Genomic DNA, 15706 nt, shown 5'->3' with positions numbered 1-15706 from the left:
AATTTAAATAAAACAATTTTTTTTAAGCGTACTCAGAACAAAATACAAAGGTACTTACATTTTTCGCACGTGAACATCGCCAAATACTCTTTTTCGTATAGATACAGGTTTCCTGTCGGAACGTGTTCACAAACTCTCAAAGCATTGTAGCGTGACCGTAGTTTCACCGCAGTTGAGAGTCTCATGTGGTTGAATTGTAATTACGGGCTCTTACAGAAATAAAACACAAATTTGTTAATATGCACTTATTAATATTGTATAATTGCATCGATGGAGAATAACGAAGAGAATAGAAATGGTCAAAAATAAAAAATACGTACCTAATTAGACGCGAAGCTGTCAACGCACTTCTCACACCACTTTCCAAACGAAGAATGACGAACAGGATCGGACACGTCTCTCGCGCGAGGAGTGGGGAGTGGGGTGAGGGAGTCACGTAGTCCGTCTCGACTCTTGATGTGTATCTTCGAAATAAAGGTTAAACCTTATATCTCGAAGAACTGAAAATAAATAAAATTAAGACATGAAGAAAATAAAATTAATATAAAAAGATATCAAACAAACAATTAATTAATGATTTATTGTCTTTATATGCTTGTGACGTCACAATGAGAAGCTGTCATTGGCTCATCTAATATCGATCTGTTATTGGTTGCATATATGTATAACTAGATCAATTGAAATATATTAATTATAACCATATAATGCGTAAGTATTAACTTTCAATCTAAATTTCAATCAGTTTTTCATATAAAAGTTTCTTTTGTTTCTACTAAACTTTCTAAAGATATTTATTTTAATTCTCACTAGATACCCAACCTTCTTTGACGCGGTGTCGATAACATTGAACTTGACGCAGTTTGGTAAGAAGTCTTCTACAGGCATAAACGAAGTGTGAGGTAGACGCCGAACGCGATATTTTTTCGTAACACAGGGATTAAGGGCACAGACAATGCATAGTATAGATGCATAAAACAACAGTGTTAGTGTCACGCAGATCAGGAATTCATGAGTCCATCTCCAAGGTGAAGTCGAGAGGCCGGCGTCCGAAAATGTAAACACAACCTGACCGAGCTTTTAAAAGATAAGAAACGATCGCATCATTGTCCTTGGCTTAGGAATGCTAACAATGGTAAGAATAAAATTATTTTTAAAGAATATTATAGAATACACTAGAAATAGGTACAGACGAGTAACAGACAGGAACAGTATTCAGTGGGAGTCCTATGACACAAAAGAAAAACATCGTGAAAAATGAATATTTTGTATATTTTATACATATTATTTGTCTATTGTTGTATTCACACAATTTATATGAAAAGCTTTTAATAAAATAGTGATAATTAATATATTTCAATCGATCTAGCTATTTATGCGTCGATTAACAGATCGATATTCGATATTCAAGCAGCGCCTGTGATTGGCTGTTACTCATTGTGACGTCACAAGCATATAAAGACAATAAATCATTAATTAATTGTTTGTTTGATATCTTTTTATATTAATTTTATTTTCTTCATGTCTTAATTTTATTTATTTTCAGTTCTTCGAGATATAAGGTTTAACCTTTATTTCGAAGATAGACATCAAGAGTCGAGACGGACTACGTGACTCCCTCACCCCACTCCCCACTCCTCGCGACAGAGACGTGTTCGATCCTGTTCGTCATTCTTCGTTTGGAAAGTGGTGTGAGAAGTGCGTTGACAGCTTCGCGTCTAATTAGGTACGTATTTTTTATTTTTGACCATTTCTATTCTCTTCGTTATTCTCCATCGATGCAATTATACAATATTAATGAGTGCATATTAACAAATTTGTGTTTTATTTCTGTAAGAGCCCGTAATTACAATTCAAACACGGGACGCTCAACTACGGTCAAACGTATTTTTCGTTTTTAACCGGTTCTCTTCTTTTCGTCATTATCTATCGATGCATTTATCCAATATTAATAAGTGTCTGTTAACAAATTTGTGTTTTATTTCTGTGACAGCTCGTAATTACAATTCAACCACATGAGACTCTCAACTGCGGTGAAACTACGGTCACGCTACAATGCTTTGAGAGTTTGTGAACACGTTCCGACAGGAAACCTGTATCTATACGAAAAAGAGTATTTGGCGATGTTCACGTGCGAAAAATGTAAGTACCTTTGTATTTTGTTCTGAGTACGCTTAAAAAAAATTGTTTTATTTAAATTTGCCATCAAGTTTTCAAATACGGTAGAAACCTTTCGTAAAAACATTTACTCTTTCCTTCTAAAGGATCCTGACATCTCATCATCGTACTTGTGGATCCAGAGAAACTCGACGATGATCTCGCTGCTGACCTTGATGCTGACTTCGTTTCTAACGTCGCTGATGACTTCGCTGATGACTCCTACTAGGCAACATCGTCGCCCGGGTGCTTGAATTCTACAGTTGGTGAGTCGCATGCTATTTTGTTTCCTCTGGTCCCCAACCATGTTGTAGGATGAAATATCCGAATCAACACGGGTGACCAGTTGTATACTTGGTATTTTTGACGAGTTAAGTGACCGCGGGTATGAAAAATACCCATGAGTTATATGTTTTTAGTGCAGGCTAGGGTCTTCTTGCACTCGCGTTTTTTAATGTTATCAATAAATATTACACAATTTTGATAAAATATATGAAATATGTTTATTAACTTTATATGAATTATATAATTGAGTAGAATATGAATTAATATAATGTGAAAACATTATATTAATCGTATGATTGAGTAAAATATCTTACATCATTAATATAATTATTAAATATTCGTTTTATTAATTGATACATCATATGATGTATTTTACGTGCAAGAAGGCGTTTCGCGACTGGTCGATTTTCAACTCAAAGGAACATGCATGTTAATTTTATTTTTTTTTAAATTTACTTTGACGACAGAATCGACCAAGGTTAATTGAATATTTTGAATAATAATTTAACAAATTTATTTCAATTGGCAAAGTAAATTATTTTATCATGAAATCTTTATTAAAGTCTTACATTTTGAACAATTAAATTTCAGCCACAAATTTTTCTTGTATAATAATATCTTTCGATATTAACGTACTCTGTTGTCGATATATTACATATAACAAGTCGAGTCATTTTAATTGAGAATAGATACCGTTTAGTTACTTATTAATAACCAGTTGTTTTAGTCAGGATTTTCAGGATACTTTCCCGTGTTCGTTGCCTAAGTTCATGCACATGCCCAAGTGTTATTTGCACGAGCGAAGGCAACGAGGCACGATGACTTAGTTTGTAACATTTATAATAATAATTTATCTGTGCGACTGACAATGCTAGTGTCTCGTGCACGATGTACTGTCCACTATGTGTGTTTGTGGTTAGGTTGTGGAAGTGCATCGTATCAAAAGTTCATCACAATTCAGATACAGAATTTTTTGACATTAGATTCATAACAATCACAATAATAATATTAAACTTATAGTTATTATTTACTTGGCAATTGTTCGTATTGCATACACGTCGATAATATTGTAAAATGCATAATGAATTAGCTTTTCAATCTTATATAATCATATATGTATAGAGTATATTTTAATAAAGACTATATCAGATATATTAAAATGTTTTACATAAATAATAAAAGTACGCAATGGGCACTAGCTTTGTCAGACCACTGCAAAAACTGGTACGTACACAATTAGAGTATGAATGAGGTTGTGTCCGGGTGTCGGAGGAACCCCGGGGAGTCCTCTCTAGTTTAGGTCGCGCCCGGACATTGAGAATGAGAACCGTGGAGTGTTTGTTTGAGAGACTGAGTTTTGCATTTTTTTAAATATAGGGTTAGGTAGGTAGGTAACTTATTCTCTGGTGTGTGTGTTTAAACCTAAGTAGGTAGGGTCAGAGCAGGACCGTCCACATTAGTAATTCGGGTAGGCGCGTTTTCGCGTGGCAGTTCTGTTCCTGTAGTTACGATTTCGAGAGTAGAAATCTTGCTGATTCAAACGGTGCACTTGTGCTGTTTGTTTCGGCTTTAATTTCGACTCCTCGAATCGCGCGACTCTTAAAGTCGCTCTCTCGCGCTCGCGGTCGTGATTAGGTCCCTTTCGAAACGCTCGTCCCCCTCGAGATGACCACGTTGCTCTTTCAACAATTCGTATATTGTTGGAAGACTACGTATTGCACAAAATCTCGAGCCCTGTCTTTCGTAAGTTTCAGGCATCGGCAGGACCGCCGAAGAAAGAAAAGGCTCTCGATGAGCCGAAGAGGCCCTGACAAACTGTCTCAAGAGTGGGCTGCAACAAATGGCTTTTCATCTTCATCCTCGGATGAGAATGGAAAGTCATTCCTGTTACTACTTTGTCACTTAACTCGTCTGTAGTTGTAGTTAGTTTATTTTTCTGACTCGCTCACGTATGCATGTACCTGATGGTACATGATTGCACCATACGTGCCAGCCATCCGTCCCCATAACTCGCGGTTATGATATACATAGAGTTGCGAATATCCAATAATCGCGTTTGCTTGTAGAGTTGCGAATCACTGTTTTTCGCGTTTCCTTTTCAGGGTAGTGTGGCGCCTTGACACGATACGCGATTGGTTTTTTGCAAACTTAGGTACCGAATGTTTGCTTAAAAATAGCGTTGCGAATTATTGATAAATGTGATTGCTCGTAGAGTTGCGAAATACTATTTTTCGCGTTTGCTTTTCAGGGTAGTGTTGCGAACAATCACGATTCGCGTTGCTTTTTTACTCTTCTATATATATAATAATGGATGTCAACCGCGTTTGTAATTTTCACGTTATAAATTAGCGTTGCGATCTTGATTAATCGTGCGATTTTTTATTTAGCGTTGCGATATTTTCAATACCCAAATTCTACCCCAATTGTAGTACTAGTAGTAGTTATTTTTTTTTGTGGCCAGTACATGTCTATGTACATGTACCAATAGCCCCTGATTAAAGTTAGAGTTGCGAATAATATACAATGTTCGCGTTTGCTCGTAGAGTTGCGAACAAATATTTATCGCGTTGATATATTAGTGCTGCGAATAAATACGATTCGTGATTGTCTTTATGCAAACCTAGGAACCGGGCGTTTGCTTTAAAAATAGCGTTGCGAATTTTTAGTAAACGCGATTGCTCGTAGAGTTGCGAATTACTATTTTTCGCGTTTGCTTTTCAGGATAGTGTTGCGAATAATTACCATTCGCGGGTTGCTTTTATTCTTACAAGTCGCGTTTGGAATTTTTTCTATTATAAATTAGCGTTGCGATTGTTGATTTATCGCGTTGTTGCCCCGTAGTGTTGCGATATTTAAAACGTCTAACTTCATCCCCATATGTGCCACTCTATTGTAGTTTGAAGTAGCTTGATGTAGTTAGTTTCTTTGTACAATTTTATTTATTGTCTGATTTATGTTTCAGAGAAACATTGTGGGATTAATCAAGGCACCAAGAAGAAATATTTTTTCATATTTATTTGTTTTATATGAGTTATATATTTTATTGGATATGAGTTTTTGTTTCAGGAAAACATCGTGGGAGTGACGAAGACCCCAAGAAGAAAATATCTTGTCATATTTCTTCATGTTTCTACAGATTGCGTTAGAATATAAGTACAAATGTATATAGATTATAAGATAAAAAAGCGTTCTCCTGCCGTTTATTAAATATTACCAAAACGTGTGCGTAAATTTAAGTGGGAATGATTAATATTAAGATACATATTAGTATTCTAATATGCAAGGTCCATTCGTGCAGTTGCACATTTCTGGTTGGATCTTCAGGATCCTTTCTTCGTTTTGTACGAGTGTCTTGTTAGGCACTGTCATAATGCAAGTATTTATTTAAGAAGGAACAATTAATAATAAAGTACATATTGATACTGTAGTAATCAGGATTCATACGTGCAGTTGCACATTCCAATTTCGTTTTTAGAAAACGTGTGATGGATTATTTCACATGTCTCAACATTTTGTTAGGTTTTTGATCTCTTCATCGGTCAGAGTTCGTGCGCGCAGTTGTACATTTCAATTTCGTTTTTAGAAAACATGTGTATCATCTCACATGTATTGACATTTTGTTAGGTTCTTCATCTCTTGATTGGGCAGTTCTTTTAAGAACTCTCCTTTTCTAGCTCGTTTCTAACTTTTCGATAGCTTCTCCCTTAGATAGGTATTCGAATTTCTCGCCAAAGGAAGGGTGGTTGGGGCGAGGCTAGGGTGGGTCTCCAGTCGCAGCAACCTCCTCGAGGTGAGACCTGGGGATTATTATTTACTATGTAATTAATATAATTACTAATTACATAGCAAATAATATGAGCTAATGGCTGCGTTCTTGTTATAGTTCCACATACCTTCTTCGTCCTGGTGTGCGGTCTAATAACACTGACTTCGAGTCGCAAATACGTTTCTGCCGAGTTATTTTTTTAATAAATAATATATTACAATTTAAAATAAAAAATAGAGAATTTGTGGTGTACGTATCAATGAAATACATCCTTAGGTATTTTAATAATCTTGAAATTTTTAAATAATCTTAATCGTTTGATTACTCCAATGAAATTAATCGATTAATGTCCAATGATAGACCGTACAGCTTTCATTCCGTTAAAAAATAATAAAATTTATGTAATTTTATTTTCTGTCTCACTTCCTCTTGTGTTAATTTCTGAATCTGTTGATAACGTTGCGAGTGACACGAAAATGGTAATGGGGTCCCGGGACCCCAGAAACTCCGGCCGAAAAATTACATTAGGTGAAAGGTCTATTCATATACCTCGTCTGTGATAGCACCACAGACGAGATATATGAATATCCTCGTCTGTGATCTAATCCTAAATCGATCTGTAGTTGACGAGTGTATCTGAATTTTTGTGAGAAATTAATACACAATGAAATACTTTCGCGATTGTTACGACAAATGGAATGGTTTCTGAAGAACGCAGCCATTAGATCATATTATTTGTTATGTAATTAATAATTGTATTAATTACTAAATAATAATCCCCAGGTCTCACCACGTGGAGTTTGCTGCGAGTGGAGACCCGAAGGGAGATAGATGGAATCAAAGTTCCATCGATCTCCCTTTTAGCTAAGCTTAGCTGGATTACTAAACTAGAGAGATAAAAGGAAGCAATGTTCCTTCGATCTTCTAGTTTAGTTGTACCAAGTAATTATTTCGTTTGAAAAGGGGTGAAGCTATATTGTGGGATACGCGATGCTGAACCGTACGGCAGATCTTCGGATCGAATCAACACTGCCCTTGGTAGATTGATTTCTATTTCTAGAAATCGATCCATCATGGGTAGGCGACTAGATCTTTCGGACAAACTGGACGGCCGATCACATGTTTCAATCGATGAAACAGTGGTGATCGAAGCTAGGAACCAGAGAACGAGTCGAGAGAAGCTACTTGTTAAATAATTACTTGGCTATATTGGGAGACGCATACAATAGGGACTTAAAATTAACGTCGAAGCTCAAATCTGGTCAAGTTAAAACTAAAATTCGGACGATAGAAGGAAACAAAGTTCCTTGGATGTTCTGGTTTAGTTGTACCAAGCAATTATTTGGTTAAAAAGAGGGACGAAGTTAATTTGAGGGGCACGCGAAGCGACGCGACGCGACGCTGAACCGTGCAGCGGATCCGAGGATCGAACCTACTGCCCTTGCTAACTAGATCTCTATAGGATAACGGACGGCTGCGACTCCGAATCGAAGGTCTCCATTGCTCCAATGCAACCCGCCGGGAGCCCGAAGGACCCGACTCAAGTTGTCTGACATAGAGAGAGTACCTGAAACAGTGTCGACTTTCGCTGGAAGGTATGCGTTTCCGCAGAATACGGAAACTCCACACCTTCCAGCAAAGTACCATTTTCCCTCGATCGAGCTACCAAAGGGAAGGCGATTAGATCTTTCGGATCAGCTACACGGCCGATCACATGTTTCAATCGATGAAACAGCGGTGACCGAAGCTAGGAACGAGGGAACGAGCGAGAGACAAGCTACTTATTGAATAATTACTTGGTAGGATGCGGAGATACGTATAATAAAGAAGGCTTCGACGTTAATTTTAATACTCGCGACGAAGCTTAAGACTAATCAACTTGCAATTAAAGGTCCCTCGGCGGTTGTGGTGTTCTCCCTCGATGTCCTTGCGATTAACCCAAATTTAAACTGAAATCAAAACTCATATGTATATTAGTGAGATATGGTAGGAAATTTAATAAACACTTCAAAATGATCTATCACCTAGCTAAAGGGAATTAAACAGAGTATATTAGCAAAATGTTACAAGAATTTAAGCTGAGAAGTAAAAATAAAAATCTTATATTAATCAGTGTCGAACAACAAACACGAACGAAAAAACGAGTCAGAGACATCGAAACAAATACGGTATATGCATCGACACAATGTTATTCATATCAAAACGAACACTCCTAATAATGAAAGAAACTTGGATCGAGACACCAAGTTGAATCAACACCAAACAATCAAACGAAATGGAAGAATCAAACGAAGTACCTCCGTAGAATATTACGAGAATTCGAGCAAGAACGTAAAAATATGAATTCATGAATTTGTATAGAAACAAATATAGTGTATGATTGAAAACAATATTATATTATTATATCCTGCAATATTATACATATCGAAGCAGTCACGTAAATTCGCAAAACAATGTAAAAGTAGAAACAGAGAAAAGGAACATTCATAATAACCAAATAAAATCAGATAGATAAATAAAGTTGAATTCACATCAAACAAACAAATAAAAATAATAAAATATAAATAAGTGGAGTGGACTTACTACTTGTTGTCAGTACCTAGGGTAGTTACCATAAGGGCCAGCTGTAAAGTCAGAAAATATTCATATTATAGCAACATCGGTTAGATAAACAAGGCAAAATTAGTTCATTGAAGCAAAATTGGCATCAAATGATAGAATAGAAGAGGGGAGAGAATTTTTAAACAGTTCTTACTGTTGGTCATCACCGTCCGGCACTGGTCAGTAGTGGCAGGAACGCGAATCAGCACTGGTCAGTAGTGGTCAGTATTTGTCAGTATTGGTCAGTATTGGTCAGCAATGGTCAGCAGCGGTCCCCGGTTCTCCTCTGGCTATTTGTACACTCCCGAATTCGCGACGCGACTGAAGAAATCTTCGCAGTGACCCTGCTTATATGTCTAAGGGGATGAAAGTGGGGAGACCAGTCAGAGCCAAAGTTGAAGATAACAGGTAAGACTGTCTCGTCTACAAAGAAACTATTCCGATTGGTCCCACCTCTTGACCATTTCTGGATCTTCACTGGACCGCTGACCTTGATGTCCACCTCACTGTTGACCACCAGTGACCATAAGCTAGTCATTGTTGACCATCGACCCATTAAAACCATTACGAAGATTAAAGCCTTCTTACGAGGATTCCCTTACAATTTGATGCATGATCTTTTTAACATTTTGTTCCACTTTGGAAGAGTGTATCTCATTAATTGTTGTCTTTTTGTACGTCAGTTCGAACAATTGCCATACTGAGCGAAAAATTCGGAGGTGATTTCAGCGTCCTCTTCTCATGGAGGGCGGTCTGTTGAAAAATTATTCACTGAATTAGTATTGATAGGCAAACAGCTGTAGTTTTGCGTAAATCCATGTGAGTTGACTATGAAAGGGATTAAAATTCATTTCTGAATCTGTTGATAACGTTGCGAGTGACACGAAAATGGTAATGGGGTCCCGGGACCCGAGAAACTCGGGCCGAAAAATTACATTAGGTGAAAGGTCTATTCATATACCTCGTCTGTGGTGAAAGGTCTACTCGTATACCTCGTCTGTGTTCTAACGATATGAATAAATTTTATTCTTCTACTTTCTGGATACATAAAATGATTGTCAAGAGCAGTTTAATTCAGAAACTGATCTAAAATTGATTCTTTTTCTGACAGAGTATTTAACAATTGTCAAAAAATAGTATGATACGTATTTTATTAAAATTTATTCAATGTTTGTTATTGGTAATCGACTGTAGGTAAAAATTAACGTAAAAAGAGTAAGTTACAATAAAATTATGTTTCAGTCGATAGTATAACCATCATCCGGTATGTTTATATAGTCGTACTCTTATTTATCTATTGAGGTTATGAACTAGTTAGTATTCATTACATCATTTTATAGTTTAACTTTTACGTAAAAGATTTATATTTCATTTCTTATATAAGAATAACGTATACATACTTATATAATATCTATTACCATTCAATTTTATTCAGCAATTTTGTAACATGTTTGATGTTGACAAATTGATTTCCTGCCAAATAATTAGTATTCCATATTTATAAGTATATAATTTCATTTGTAATTAATAATCGTTATATAATTTGTACTATATGTAAGAAATTAGTAAACGTTCTAACATGAGGCCTCTTGGTCTAGGGGTATGATTCTTGCTTTGGGTGCAAGAGGTCCCGGGTTCAAATCCCGGAGGGGCCCTGTTTTTTTATTTTTATAAATACAATTTCTACTTTTGATTACAGTCGTCGTACTTACAAAATGTGTGTGAAACATTTTTCTGTTTAAATATACAATTTATATGCTTGAATTAATCATCTTATCTGTCAACGTAAAATAATGAAAAGACTCATCGATTTGTTAATGGTAAATTGCCATAAAATATAGTACAGTATCAAACTTATCGCATACATTTTGTTTCAATTTCATAAATTGGGTCGCTTACATCTATCTAAGAGATGTTGCTTTATCATCGAATACACAAAGTTCGCAATTAGTGTCAAGTTTCAAGTAAATATTGATACTATTCTTCTATTCATCATAGAACGAGGAAAGAAACGTATCACGATGTTTGATGCCAAAAGCACGTATGTTTAACCGATAGATATATTAAAGAAGGATAAAAATGATTATTTGCATGCATGTACATAATACTTTTCCTGTAATAATTTTCTTTGTTTCAGTACTACAGGAACAAACATATTAGTTATTAAAAAAGAGAGTCATGTACTTTTATTCTAAAAATGGGAAATTTTGACAAGAGTATAGTTAAACCACGGAAGCCATAAAATAACATTTTCTTTTTTGACTACATTCTTGAACACGTAGAATGTTTAATTAGTAATATTTTACTTTGAAAAAGTTTATGTATATTTGATAAATATCACTGAGTATGCATGAGATATTTCGACGAAAAAGCTGTGCAACTCCTTGCCAAAAAATGATTGGAAAGGATCCAAAAATACCTAATTCATAGTAGAATACTTTCGTAATGTATCGACAGTCCCTATAACAGGTTCAAATTGCGCGCGGTATGATTTCCTCCTCCCGAGAAAATTAAGATGGCGGCAGAGTTAGTGCGCATGCACGAGTTCCTCAATGGTCGGGCAAAAACACAGCTGGTCTATGATCTCCGAAGCAAGCTGACGGTCGAACGCTATCAATGTGATTTTCGTGAAATTCTTACCGATCTACCGGTCAGATCGCGAGGTCAAGGCAAGCTTGCGCGGCAATTCGGTTTAGTGCTCGATTGGTGTTAATGAGTGTGTTTAGATGTATGCAAAACTCGGTAATCGCGGTGTCACCACGAGGATTTTTCACTGCCCTGGATACAAAGGAGTTTCGTGAGGTGCTTCGAGCGTCCTTTCGGTGAGCTTACGACCGATTCTATTCAATAATCCGCCTTCGACGCGAGTCCTTCTTTCGCGCGTGTTAGAAAAGTTTCAACCTATCGACGAAGCCAAGTGACCTTTTTCGATTTACCCGAATCGTCTATGTCGGGCGACGACAAAATTTCGTGCGATTGCCAGTTCCCCGAGCCCCGATCCGGCAGAACGTGAACCGAAAGACGTGAAACTCCATCGCGTTATCGGCGGTTGCGAATTTTCGAGACGGTTCTCTCACGACGGAACGTTCCGCGGATCAAGAAAACGTCCAGGGATAATGCGTGTGGCGTGTGCAGCATCTTTGGAAATAGGTCAGAAGAAACTTTTCGTAATTTCTGGGCAAGATATCCGGACAGGTATTTATCCGCCTGTTGAGAGAATGATTGTTATCGTGCGTTATCTTTCGTTGCTCCGCTTGCATAGTGCAGCCCCTCGAACTCGAGTGAACCGTCTTTGTTATCTCAGACACCGTAGGATCGTACGTCTCTCTCTGAGATTTGTATCTTTGTTACGCAGCATACGTGCTAGCCGATGGTAAACATCGCGAACGGAACCGTCCGACGTCGCGGCTTCCATTGGCAACAGACACGTAGCTCGAAATTTTAATCTTCCCCGGCCGAGAGCAAACTCTCGTTAATGTTTCGTCGTGTTTACGTGGAAACGCCAGCTGTGCCATAATGTCCCGCGGATAACGTTATCATCCCTGCGTCGTATCTAAACCGAGGTCTTGAACCCCGGCGTCTCAGAACTATTTTTGTATCTCTCGTTGCTCTCTGTCACCGTGTGCCATCGACGAAAGGAATCCGGCTGTTGTCGAGCGGTACTGCAGTCCTTAGGACTCTGACCTTGTCCTATGCAAAACGATACCTCGCGTACCTCCGTGGTTTTAATCGGTGTACCAATTAACGGACCGACAACTCGCTGTGTCTCGGCTTAATTAGTCGGATCACGACGACGAGCAACGGGCCTGGTCATAGACGAACGAAATTCTTAACTAGACACAATTTTTGCATAATCATCCGAGTCGGGACGAGCTCTCGAAATACAAAGTACAGTGTACGGATGTTCCATAGAAAAAAAGAAATGAAAAACGAAAATTAATTATTTCACCGACCGACGAAAAGTGGTGAGCTTTCTATTGGTTATCAGTTCGTGTAAAATTTTTCTGGTGTCCGGGCTCGGTCGACCATCGTCGTAGGCACGATAAATTTTTTCGGCTTGGACCTGTCTTTCTCTTTGTCTTCTTCGGTCTCTCGCCGTATCGATGCCCGTTATCGTTGAACTTCGAACACGCTTACTCTCGATTTTCAGTTTTCCAACCATCGATCGACGTGTACACCTATTATCCATTGCGGCAGAACGCTTCGGCTGCCGATACTGCACAACGATCCGTGAACTTACACGGGCACAAAACCGAAACGCGGCGTACGATCGTCGATATTCGAAACAAAGGGTTGCGCCGGGCCTGCCGCCGCGTCCTTTAGACACGTTAATTTTCGAACGTGCAGCTGTTACCGTTCGATATGACTTCTGTGCCGAGTAATTAACCGTCGTTAAAAACGCCACGCTCCCCATCCCGTCGCGCAAGATTGGAGTATCGGGTTTCGCGTTCGATCCGGTTTCCATTGGTCCTCTCGTTTTTTTTTTTGCAAAAATTCAAACAAATCTTGCGCATCAACGTCAACTCGTGACTATATTTTAGGTTATGGTGGACTCATCGATCCAAAGAATATTTTATACTTTACGGCGTATTCCTTGCGTCGATGGTAATAAATAATAATAATAAATTCAGACAACCGTGTTTCCGCGCGATAGTTAGGTTAGGTTCGTTCCTTTGCGATGTAAGTAGCTGTCAATTCGCAAACGAATTTATTGACCAACCTGGCGCGTCTCGTCTGTGGAGTTAGGGTACGTGGCTCGTAAAAAGTTCTGTCTACGCGACGGACTACTTGATCCCGCGTAAGGGATACGTCGCTAGGGAGGACACAAAATATTACGAAGAAGAACAAGTCTTACGGCTGCTGTAGAAACGAAAGTGAAGAAACTTTCGGATCTTTTTAGTGAAAGAAAAATTCCGATACAAAGCAGATGTTTGCGTTGGCATATATTTTCATTGAATATACAAGATGATTTAGGTAACTAGAGCAAGCTGTAATTCTTGTTTTTGCTCGAATCCCGCGATGGGGAACATCTTGAGATGATATAACTTTTTTACTGGAGCCACGGTACGAGTGCATATTGCACTTGCTCCTGTTTCGCAAACAGAATCATAAATCGATTTTCTTCATCGTTATGTATATCTTCGTTACGAGAGCAAAATAAAGTTAAACAGATCCTTATGTACTACTTAATTTAATACAATATTATTTATACAATATACAGGGTGTTCAGCCACCCATGAGAAAAATTTTAATCGGAGATTCTAGAGGCCAAACTAAGACGAAAATCAAGGATACTAATTTGTTGATTGAGGCTTCGTTAAAAAGTTTTAGAAATATTTTCGACCACACAGTATATTATCGGTAAAGAATTTTTTTCTCGAAAGTGCGTAAGATTTCGAGGGTATGTGTATTGACCAAAAATGATTATAATTAACACCTGCAACAGAAAATAATTTTTCCAGAACGATTTGAAATTTTTTAATTTTGTCAAAAAATTTGTCCACATTTCTCAATTTTTTTCTCGAAAGTGCGTAAGATTTCGGAGGTATGTGTATTCACCAAAACTCATTGTAATTGACGCCTGCAACCAAAAATAATTTTTTTAGAACGATTTGAAATTTTTTAATTTCACCGAAAAATTTGTCCACATTTCTGAATTTTTTTCTCGAAAGTGCGTAGGATTTCGAGGGTATGTGTAATGACCAAAAATGATTTTAATTGACCCCCGCAACAGAAAATAACTTTTTCAAAACGATTTGAAATTATTTAATTTAATCTTTTAATAACTTTTTAACAAAGCCTCAATCAACAAATTGATATTCTTGATTTTCGTCTTATTTTGACCTCTCGAATCTCCCATTAAAATTTTTCCCAGGGGTGGCCGAACACCCTGTATAAAACTGGAAATTATAAACAAGAATGTGTGTTATAATACAAAAATATAACATTGGTAAAATATTGATTAATGGGTCCCATGCGGGTCAACCAAGAATATTAAATAACAGAGAAAACACGGAATTGCAGGAACATATTGGGAAAATATTTATGCAGAAAAACAGTTCGTCGAATGATCGGGTCAATCGGATATTGCAATCGAGTTTTCAGAAAAAAGATTTGCATTGACGAACGAAGTTGATGAAATTTAATCGTTTTTGCTGCAACATATTATGCTGAATCTACAGAACGTGTACATGTTAATATATATACGTGATATGATTTTTCTGTTTTAGTGATAACAGAGATCTTTGACTAAAAAATAATCGAGGCTATCAAGTTATGTTGATCACCGGTAGTAACGAAGAAATGGCCGTGAATGAGGATCGCTTTGAAACGTTGCAATTAGTCGACATTGTGTTACGATGATTTTTACGTAATACGCGAATCTGTTCGTTACATTTTATTTATAAGAATTGTCTCGAAGCTGAGAATATATGTGTTCCCGGCGGCTATAAAATTCGTTGACGTTTACACGCGGACCGTCCGTACACCGAGGAATTCAGCTTTTATCTTTATTACACGATAGCCACGCGGTATACAGAAATATTCGAAATACAAATTTATCAATGAAAAAGTTAGCACGTAGCTAAGACGTACAAAGTGAATCTTTTATATATTTTAACAATTTATATATACAGGGTGTTCGAACATCACTGGGAAAAATTTTAATGGGAGATTCTAGAGGCCAAAATAAAACCAAAATCAAGAATATCAATTTGTTGATGGAGGCTTTGTTAAAAAGTTATTAATGTTTAAAGTTCCGTCCGTACTGAATTTTTTTCTCGAAAATGCGCAGGATTTCCGGGGTATGTCTATTCACCAAAAATGATTGTAATTGAATCTCGCAACCAAAAATAATTTTTCTCGAACGATTTGAAATTTCTTTTTCCGTGCAAAAATTTC

The 15706-nt window shown here is 37.2% G+C and overlaps 1 protein-coding gene and 1 non-coding gene across 2 annotated transcripts in view; both read left to right on the top strand.

Moving 5' to 3' along the window:
- The first annotated feature begins 10389 nt into the window (after positions 1-10389).
- On the top strand, positions 10390-10461 carry Trnap-ugg. Its single transcript has one exon. It is a non-coding gene; the product is annotated as a tRNA-Pro (tRNA).
- An 875-nt stretch (positions 10462-11336) lies between these two features.
- The window catches only part of LOC122401092 (solute carrier organic anion transporter family member 5A1), a 48410-nt gene continuing 44040 nt past the window's right edge, over positions 11337-15706 (top strand). The window contains exon 1 of the mRNA XM_043403030.1: positions 11337-11628. The gene's annotated coding sequence lies outside the window, so the exon portion shown is untranslated. The remainder of the gene's footprint in view (positions 11629-15706) is intronic.

The sequence above is a fragment of the Colletes gigas genome, unplaced genomic scaffold, assembly GCF_013123115.1.
Source record: "Colletes gigas isolate AHSC1104 unplaced genomic scaffold, ASM1312311v1 Colletes_gigas_Sc00021, whole genome shotgun sequence".
Lineage (NCBI taxonomy): Eukaryota > Metazoa > Arthropoda > Insecta > Hymenoptera > Colletidae > Colletes > Colletes gigas.
The sequence above is the reverse complement of the archived record's forward strand: the minus strand, read 5'-3'. Positions and strand labels throughout refer to the sequence as shown.